General features: G+C 43.1%; 1 pseudogene across 1 annotated transcript; it reads left to right on the forward strand.

Moving 5' to 3' along the window:
- The first annotated feature begins 348 nt into the window (after nt 1-348).
- Nucleotides 349-8,172, forward strand: LOC310858268 (WD repeat domain phosphoinositide-interacting protein 2-like; annotated as a pseudogene). Its single transcript has 2 exons — nt 349-1,099; nt 8,110-8,172. The product of its transcript is annotated as a WD repeat domain phosphoinositide-interacting protein 2-like (transcript).
- The last annotated feature ends 2,145 nt before the right edge of the window (nt 8,173-10,317 follow it).

Here is a 10,317-nt window from a genome sequence, read left to right on the forward strand (position 1 = left end):
AGTGACGATGTTTGCGATGAACATTCAATACCTGGGCTGGTGGCTTTAAGACTGCCTTGTGCATCACATCACCCACCAAATATAGGCAGTCTACACTGTCACAGCGCGTCACAACATGACATGATGTTGTGAGCTTGAAGATCTGCTATTTTTCGGTATGCAACTAAGTGTAAATCACGCATTAGAATTCACTGGTGGAGCAGCAGCCCTGCTGAAAAACAACAATCACTGGAACAAGACTAAAGAAGAAGCGACGGAAGCTCCTCTCTTCAGCCTTTGATCACAGTCACAAACCTCTGCCTTAACTGCTGCTATATTTCTCAGCAGACGTTAAATGGTGTCGAGCTCATGAACCTGGCCAGTCAAAGTGGGGATGCTGGCAGAAGCCAGCTCCTCTTTGCCAACTTCAACCAGGACAACACATTCTTAGCTGTTGGTACCAAATCAGGATACAAGTTTTTCTCCCTCTCATCTGTGGACAAATTGGAGCAGATGTACGAATGTAACACAGAGGATGTGTGCATGCCATGGTGGAGCGTCTATTCTGCAGCAGTCTAGTGGCTATCGTCAGTCTGAAGGCGCCCAGGAAGCTCAAAGTTTGTCATTTCAAGAAGGGAACAGAGATCTGTAACTTCTCCTACTCCAACACCATACTGGCTGTCAAACTTAACAGACAGAGGCTTATAGTTTGTCTGGAGGAGTCACTGTACATCCGCAACACCTGGGACATGAACGTCCTACACACCGTCAGAGAGACCCCACCCAACCACACAGGTGTGTGTGTGCCCTCTCCATCAGCAATGATAACTGTTACCTTGCCTACCCTGGCAGTGCCACGATAGGAGAGGCCTCCAGCAACACAGAGACGGTCCACATTTTCAAACTGGCGACGCAGAAGGAGAAGCATGTCCCAGCGGAGGAGCCCACCACATGGGGAGGGTACTTGGGGAAATTGCTGATGGCGTCGACCACCTACCTGCCAGCCCAGGTCACGGAGATGTGGACCCAGGAACGAGCCTTCACAACCGTACGACTGCCCTTCTCTGGACACAAGAACATCTGTGCCCTAGCTGTGATCCAGAAGATCCCACGGATGCTAGTAGCGGCCACTGATGGCTACTTGTATGTACAACCTAGACCCTCAAGAGGGAGGAGAATGCACACTTGTTAAACAGCACAGGATAGACGACAGCGCCGAGGCGCCCAACAAGATTTTGGAGCAGGGATCACATGATCGCTCTAACCCTAATCCTAACCAAATTTAACCAGGAATTTCAAATTGATTATTTGCTTCATGTTTGTGCCACCTCCAGTTGCGTGACAGAGGGTAACAGCAGTATAGTTACACACCAGCCTGGAACAGAAGCACAGAGTGAGACAAGTGAGCAATATTATAGCAGAATAGTGGGCGAGATGTTGACATAAGTGGTTGCTCAAGTAGCACTGAGTCTTGAGCGTCGCTGACACATGCAGTTACTTTTCTGACACACTTTCCAGATTGGCCAAACACATTCTCCTGCTGAAGCTTCTCATTCATTACCCCGGCCGAGACACATGCCTAAAATGTGGAGAGACAAATAAAACTAAAAAAAACTAAAAAAGTTGACACATGCTGTAACAATTCCTCTATAGGACCCTGAGCAACACCGCCTTTCAATACTTACAAGATAGCGTATCCATGCGGATTCAAAGCTGGCATCTTACAATGTTTTACGGTGACTGTGTAGTGTGAATGTTAAGAACATTTTACTCTCCTCTCCTGTCTGCAATGCATTCTCTCTGTTCTCTCTGCCCATAAAATAGGCTAAGACAGCTGCCATGGGTGCTCTGAAATTGCATTTTCTCTATACTTTTTTTCTGTAAATATTGCCAACATTAAACATAAAACTATGCTGTGTAGCAAAGTGCAGCCAACACAGATGGTGGATAATAATGGCACAGCACCCAGCACACAATCATACTTCATCATCCTCAGCTTTACATTGAGTGTTCCCTGCAACTGCGGGGGTGTATTTGCATGTTATTGTGCTGTGTGCAAACAGCACATATGGTGTACATACACATTTGTGTATTGCTCTAATGAAATTCAACTGGTGAATAATATGATTGAATGTCACTTTATTGTTTAGTGTGTTTTATTGAGGAAGACAATTCATCATTTGAGGCCTTTTGTTCCAAAACGAACCAATTCTGCAAACTTTGGAAGCGAAAAGTCAGTCCAGAGGTTCTGCTTTGGCAGCCAGGGAGTGTGTGTGCACTGTTTTACCTGCGGGTGGGCGGGCCAACAGTGCCGGAGATTAGCTGTTCACAGACAGACAGACAAATAGATTTCGGCCTGGTGGAGAAAATCAAAAGATTACAAAGAGAGCAAGTCAGCAGTCAACCATATCGATGGTCCAATTAGAAATTCAGAATGTCCACTTGTACATGAATCATAATGTGTTTTCAGTTATATCATATTATTTTATAAGCGTATCCCATTGTGCACACATCTAGGCTTATCTGTGAGCATCTGTTTTTGAGCGGTGCCTCCGCTCCATTACGGAACTATATCCGTCCGTCCGTATGTCCGGACATACCAGGGTGCCGGCTCGCCGGAACCGGGCCGGCACCCTGGATGTTCTGGATGTTCCGGGGACCCTGCACAGTACACTACAATACAGTACAGAGCACAGTAGAGTACAGTAACTATAATAAATGTATAGTTGCACCGTTCAGTTCACAGTGTGATTTTTTGAGTGCACATGACTTTAAGTAATAAGTAAATTGTTAGCGGTTAACCATAACTTTATTACTTAATGTTGACCTGAAATAACATTAGATCTATTTTTATCCTGCATTCTCTGTGGGGTTTTTTGTTTTCTTTGTTTTCTTTGTTTTCTTGCTGATGTGATGCTGATTTTGCACTTTTACTCTGAATTTGATAAACGCCTAAGTTGTTATGCTGAAGTGTTACTTTCTCACTTTCTCTCTCTTTCTATGTTATTAATAATCTACTTGAGAATCCCTTCTTTGTACACCTTGCCATCTATTCTACAGTAACAGCTGAAATCCTGTGATCTCTCTGGAGACTTGCACACACAAGATGCACAAGCTTGGGAAATTTAACAAGTGTTTCAGGATACAGTCCACTGATGGAGGAAGCATCGTCTCCTCCACATGCCAATACTGCCAATATCACAGACACTGAACAAACTTTAGCCAATGCCTTAGCTCTTGGCTTTAATTGGCAATTCCTGCAATCTGATTTGTTTAATGAGTCATATTAGACTCATTTAAACCAATTGGATTTCAATCTTGATGTGGCACAGATCTGATTCAGATTTGTCTGCCAGTGTAAATGGGGCCTAATAGCATCCTTGAGACGTTGGTTCTCTTTGTAAGGAATGCTTCTTTCAGACTGTGATCGAATGTACATCCCACTTCTAAAACTAAACTTTAAACACACACACACACGCACACACACGCACACACACGCACGCACGCACACGCACTATGGCGCTCCGTTAGTGCCAGCCTAAACGCAAGACGCGTTACGTGACCGCGTTAGATTTTTTTAATGCGTGCGTGCGTGCGTTCTGCGCAAGTGCCACAAAAACCATATAGCATTTGCACTGCGCATGGCCGCGTTGAGTTTTTTTAATCACGCGTGCGTGCGTGCATACGTCCGTTTCGCGCAGTATGGCACCGCTGCTTTGACGCATGCTTTGACGCATGCTTTGTGGCTTGCAGCTCTGCACCGCGTTGCAGAACGCGTTCGCGTTCGCGTTCTGTGTACTGTACTGCATCGCGTCGTGTTGTCGCGTCGTGTAGCCTAACAAATATTTAAAAAATATTTAAAAATATTTAAAAAATATTAATATGAATTATTAATTATTATTATAATAAAAAATATTTAAAAAATGAATAAATAAATATATATATACATATATAATAATAATAAAAATTATATAATAATAAAAATTCTAATAAATAATAATAATAAATATTAATAACTAATAATAATATTATTTAAATTAATAAAAATAATAATAATAATAACCGCGCAATCAATCAATCAATCAATCAATCAATCAATCACTCACTCCACACCGAACAGCAACCCGTCTCACTTCTCCCCCCTCTCTCTCTCTACCCCTGTATCTCTTTTTTTTTTCTTTCAGTGTGTGTCTGTGTGAGAGTGAGAACGGAGTTCAATGGACTTATCGCCGAAATAAAGGTTTTTTGTAGCTCACTTTAGACTGTTAATGTAGCCTACCATTTCCATATCATTCTAATGGATTCCATTTCCAGTGGTGGTGACTGGTGAGTAGCTCCCCGTTTCCTCTGAAGTGAAGCTATGTCCAAGACCCCAAGTATCGTCCCCGTTCGGTGTCCAAAAGAACAAACATAGCCTACATATATATCCATGCACCCGCTCATGGCGTGTCTCGAGCTTAGAGCTTAGAGACAGCTCTGTTATTTTAAATCTGACACATATAACGAGGAGCGCCGCTGCCGCACTGAGGGACGGCGGTTATAATACTAATCATTTTGTAAATCAAATAGCCTGCAGTGGACTGTAACATTGCGTGGTCAGATCATACACTACAGAATTATATGGATCGGTTGGTGACTATATATGACGTTGATTAGGTCTAATGATTAGGTTATTCATCGCAGCCATGCTGGGTTTAACGAGATGGCTCAGTCTCAGTGCAACTGTTTTTGTCATGTTGCAGTCTATCGTTTGATAATCCGATTGATTTATAAAACATTTAGCATTATGAACTGAAGCAGAAGCTCATTTGGTGCGCCGCAAAACAGAGGCCAGCCAGCGGTACCGTGACCACACCGTTCACTTCTCTCATGCACAGTCATAATCCATTCCAAGCCCCCCGCCTCCACTCACACAAGTGAATCGCCATAGCGCAGCCCTCTTCATAATAAATACATACTTGTAGGCTATATAGCCTACACATTACACAAATAACAGAATTGCTATTTTTATTGTAATAACATGCGTGTGTGTGTGTGTGTGTGTGTGTGTGTGTGTGTGTGTGTGTGTGTGTGTGTGTGTGTGTGTGTGTGTGTGTGTGTGTGTGTGCGCGAACTTCGAGACGAGTTGGTGACAGTGGTTTGTATTTTGATTTGAAATAAATAATGATGAATAGATGTCTACTGTTCATGCTTGTGTGTGTTTTTTTTAGACAATAGACCACTTAGCAATTGCTTTAACTATGAAAGAAATGAAGACGATGAAGGATATCGATGAAATGTATGTTTCACTATATATAAAATATATACCTTGACTCTCCCTCTGAATGAAATTAAAAATCGGGTCCTAATAATTAACCCTAAAAATCTATAGACCTACCCTTAGGTTTAGCTGGAACACACGCTCAGCATCGCGGGGTTAATGGTAGGCCTACTTGGTAACTATACTTAAAAGGTCTACTTTATCCCATCACAACTATAGTGATTTTGCAGCTATTTTCAATGAACAGTATGGTCTATTGTTGATTAATGTGGTCATTTCAATCTAGGCGCCGTAATGCGCAAAATGGAGTCGACCGGTGGCCACTGATGGCCTATTATTCAGTAATAATTAGCATAAGTTATTATTAACGAAAAACATCTAATACTATTTTAAATTGGTCTAGTAAAGTTAGTAACTAATCAGAAGCAGCAACCATTTTGTTTCAAACAACTGTTTGAAAAAACTGCTTGTTTTTCGTTAATAATAATACATGCTAATTATTATTGAACGGTAAGTATGCTGGTATGTACGCTATGGTACACTATAAGCTTGTATATCTGTTTATTTTAAGAATGCGCCGCTGCATTCTGTCAGAATCTCGTGTGTGTGTGTGTGTGTGTGTGTGTGTGTGTGTGTGTATGTGCACACATGTGTCACACATGATGTGTGCTATATATTTTATAGCTCTAGAGACGCAGAGACAGAGACATATTTATTTAAAATCATCCTGGCACGTAGGCCTATAGACAACGGCGTCAACTCCGCGCAAGAGCCAAAGCACCCGCTGGCAAAATAATAAGCCAATAATAATAAGTTAATATATATAGGCTACTCTAAGGTGGGCACCTGTCGTTATAAACCTTCTGCACTTGCCTATAAAGCCAATGAACGGAGCTCATTTCTCTCTCTCTCTCTCTCTTTCTCTCTCTCTCTCTCTCTCTCTCTCTCTCTCTCTCTCTCTCTCTCTCTCTCTCTCTCTCTCTCTCTCTCCCATCTGCCGTGCACATGCAAAGAGCGCATGCAGGTATCCAACTATCCAACATTGATAAACTGGTTCGCTTATATCCGTGCAGTATAACATCAAAGTCCAGTAGGCCTATAGTCCATTTATCGACGATCCAGCAGCACAGTAGCATATACAGTAGGCCTATTAATCATCATCAATGAACATGTGTCAGCCGCTGTTGTCAAACTGCCCCCCCCCCTATCTGTCTATCTGCATGCTACGACAGACAGACAGACAGACCTGTCAATGCGCTATACGGTGGCCAGGGGGGTGTCATGCAGGGGCGTTATCTTCTTATAACGTCAGGCTTCACTGATATAATATCAGTGAAGCCACCACAGCTCATGAAACATAATAGGCTGCATGGCTAACAGGGCTTAGTGCTTCCATCTCTCCTTTCTCTGGCTCTATGACTTATACGCCCATGAAAAATGGAAAATATAAATTGCATTGAGTGTATACCACTTTTTGCGCGACGGGCCATTGGGACTGTGGCGGCGGTGTTTTACCTATACTTGTGAGGACCTCTGCTTGGATTCATGGTGAGTGCGCACCGAAAAGTAATTGGAATATATTTTTCTTGCCACATTATAAACAAGTTTACTTTACCTCCTCACTGTCCTCAGTGTTTGGGACGGGATGTAGGCCTGTATCATGTGCTGTCTGCGTGCATATAGCGCTGCGCTCCAGTGAAATTGTCATTGCTTGAGAAAAACGGATAAGGGCTTATTGGTGGGTTTTCCGTAGATATTAAGGACTAGTTAGTCCTTAATATATAACTAGTCCTATATTTCCGTTGTGGAATATATAGAAGTCATGAGAGGCATGAAAGGAGTCATGAGAGTCTCATATTCCGCAACGGAATATAGGAATCCAACTCGAGGCTGGTGCATTGTAACCTGACGCTGCCAGACCAATACCGCCCTCATTTGGCAGCGTCAGGTTAGGTGCATTGGGCGGCAGGAGCGACCTTGTGGGTGAGTATATAGGCTGTGTTAAATCGAATGTATTGTAATGTATTATATTTACCAAATTTTCGGTGGGACTTGTGTTGTAGGTGACAAAGGCTATAGCAATGGCTGACTATATTTAGTAACGCCATTGCAGGATCCAGCGACTGCCCAGGAGCGCATGCAGTTCCAAGCTGCGCATATTAAAACCCGTGGTACAGTAGAGCGCTGCATTGGCCTGTTAAAGGGTGAGATGCTTTTGGTCACATGTGTAGTAGCCTAGCTCTTTATTTTCTGACATCATTTATTATTTGTATATTTACGTTTCATGCATTAATTTGTATCAAAGGCAGGTGGATTTGCTTGAGCAGCAATGGGGGCACGCTATATTGTACAAGCCAGTGAAGGCATGCAACATCATATTGTCCTGTGCGGTGTTGCACAATATTGCCGGTCAATGGCGTGCCCCTGGACCTTCAGACCTTCAGCTCCCACCAGATGAGCCGATGCCCATTGACCACACACCGGAAAACCCCTACCCGAGGGTTATAGACAGAGGAGAGAGGACCTCATAAGGCGGTTCTAAAAAAGTAAGTAAAGTATAGCCTACAGTTTGGAATTGGCCCAGATACGTTACACATGTTAAAATGCACTTCACTTTTTTCTCACTTCATTCAAAGATGGTTTAAAAACATTGGCATATAACAGCAAAGGCAACGAATTGAAATATGGGCATGCACCTATAAAGCTCGATGTAAAATCAAGGCATATAGCAAAAAAAGACCCTCGTTTAATAAATACTCTTTGCACAATGTTTACTCCCAAAAAATGTTGTATTTATTCTGCAGTTGCCTGCCGACTCTATCCACACTCGCCGTGAGATTGACTATGGATGTTGTATTTATGTCCCTCAGGGCCTGGACAATGTCACGCTGCCTGGCCAGGACCACGTCGTTGAGCACCGGGCTCGTTCCTGAGCCTGGCGTGGGGGACCGTCCTGCAGGAGCAGAGGGGCGCTGAATGCAGGATCCCGCACCGCTGCTGTGAGCTGGCGCGGCTCACCGCTGCTATAGCCTTCTCTGAAATGACATTGGATTGGCCTATAATAAATAAATATTTCAACCCGTATTTGAATGTGTGAATATTGTACTAATTATATGGTCCAATAATAGGTTTTGGTTACTGGTATATGATATAGGCATGCAGGCTACCTAGTTTAGTTTAAAACATACCTGGCCACCACCAGTCAGCAGCTGAGCCTGGCGGAGCTGGGACGCTTTTTTTCCGTACACATTTTGATATCCGACCACTTCTTCTTGACCTAATGAACGGTATAAATTAGCGCTTTTCCAAAGCTAGGTTATCACATATATATTTATTATTCAAATCTATATTCAAGTACCGTATATTGAAGCATGTCAAACAAACCTCTGCTCTTGTTCTCTCGACTTGGGAGACTCTGTTCACCTGGCTGGTGATGCGAGTCCACACCTTCGTTTTAATTTCATTGCCGACACCACTGTTGGCAACGGCGAATAAAAGTTTGCGGTTTGATTCCACCTCAGTCCATATTGTAAAATGAATTACATTGTCTGTCTGTCTGTCTGTCTGTGCACGCTCGCACGGCATTGCGGTGTTGGAACAGCGGAAAAAAAACTGTGCCAAATGTAGAATATATTATATTTCTTAATTATTTCAATTCCAAAAAATATGAAAAAATATGACTATTGACATACAGATAAAGGTGTATGTCAATCATGTAACATGTAAGGATCAAATGACTTAGGCCAATATCTGAATCAAATGACTTAGGCCAATATCTGAACATGTCATTTTAACTTAGGCAATTATAAACGTTATTTAGGCCAAATTACTTCTGCAATAAGTGACTTAGGCAAAATGTTTTATTCCTATTATTTTTAATAGACCATGGTTTAGGGTCAGCCACAGAGTCTTTAAAATAATATCAGAGCACAAAGACATTTGACACTGAATGGGAGTGAATGGTACTGAATGGGACTGAAATTAATTTAATTTAAAAACTATTAATTCAATTCATTTAATAAACTATTAAATCTGCATTCCATGCTTCGGAATATTAGAAAAAATATACAGATATCTATATTATATGTATATATGGCATTATTATTATTATTATTATTATTATTTATTTATTACGCACGCACGCGCGCGCGTGCGAACACACACGCTCACGCACACGTACGTGCTGAGCAACATAACGGGCACACGGTCACACATGCGTGTGTGCTGTGAAGCGTGCGAACACACACGCTCACGCACACGTACGTGCTGAGCAACATAACGGGCACACGGTCACACATGCATGTGTGCTGTGAAACACCAATCGTCACGCGCCACGTGTGGCGCGTGACGCTACACATACTAAGCACTGCAGCTCTGCACACCCATGACCGCATCGCATGACGCATGACAAAAAAAACAAACACCAATCGTCACGCGCCACGCGTGCACGCATACTAAGCACTGCAGCTCTGCACACCCATGACCGCATCGCGTGCGACTGACTGAAAAAATATTGACGCGATATTTGAGAAAAACGCATAAACGCATAAAGGCACGCGTTGCTTGATGCGTGCGTTGATTGATGCGTTACGCATGCCCGCGTTGCGCGTTGCGCGTTGCGCGTTCCCATTGAAAATGAATGGGGAGATAATTAACACGTTCACACGGAGCAGTGCAGCGCAGCGCAAATCTAACGCGGTCAAGCGACGCGTCTTGTGTTAAGCCTGGCACTAACGGAGCGCCATACACGCACGCACACACACACACACACACACACACACACACACACACACACACACACACACACACACACACACACACGCCATACAATTGTATCACACAGCTTTCACTGACCCGTGGGCAGGTGACGTCCTCAGAGATTACAGCTAGTTCCTGTGGTGAAGTCTTTCAGTGGCGCCTGAGAGAGGCCGGTCCATCTCTTTGCAGTTTGTACTGGCAAAGGTAAATTGATGCTATCAAGGTTAAAGGTCCACTTGAGCCTTGATAACAAGAGGCATTCCTGCAAGACTGCCTGCTTGATGGAAAGGAACAAAACAACCCACTGGCTGCAATGGATT

The sequence above is a fragment of the Protomyctophum parallelum genome, assembly GCF_964188405.1.
Source record: "Protomyctophum parallelum genome assembly, chromosome: 5".
NCBI lineage: Eukaryota > Metazoa > Chordata > Actinopteri > Myctophiformes > Myctophidae > Protomyctophum > Protomyctophum parallelum.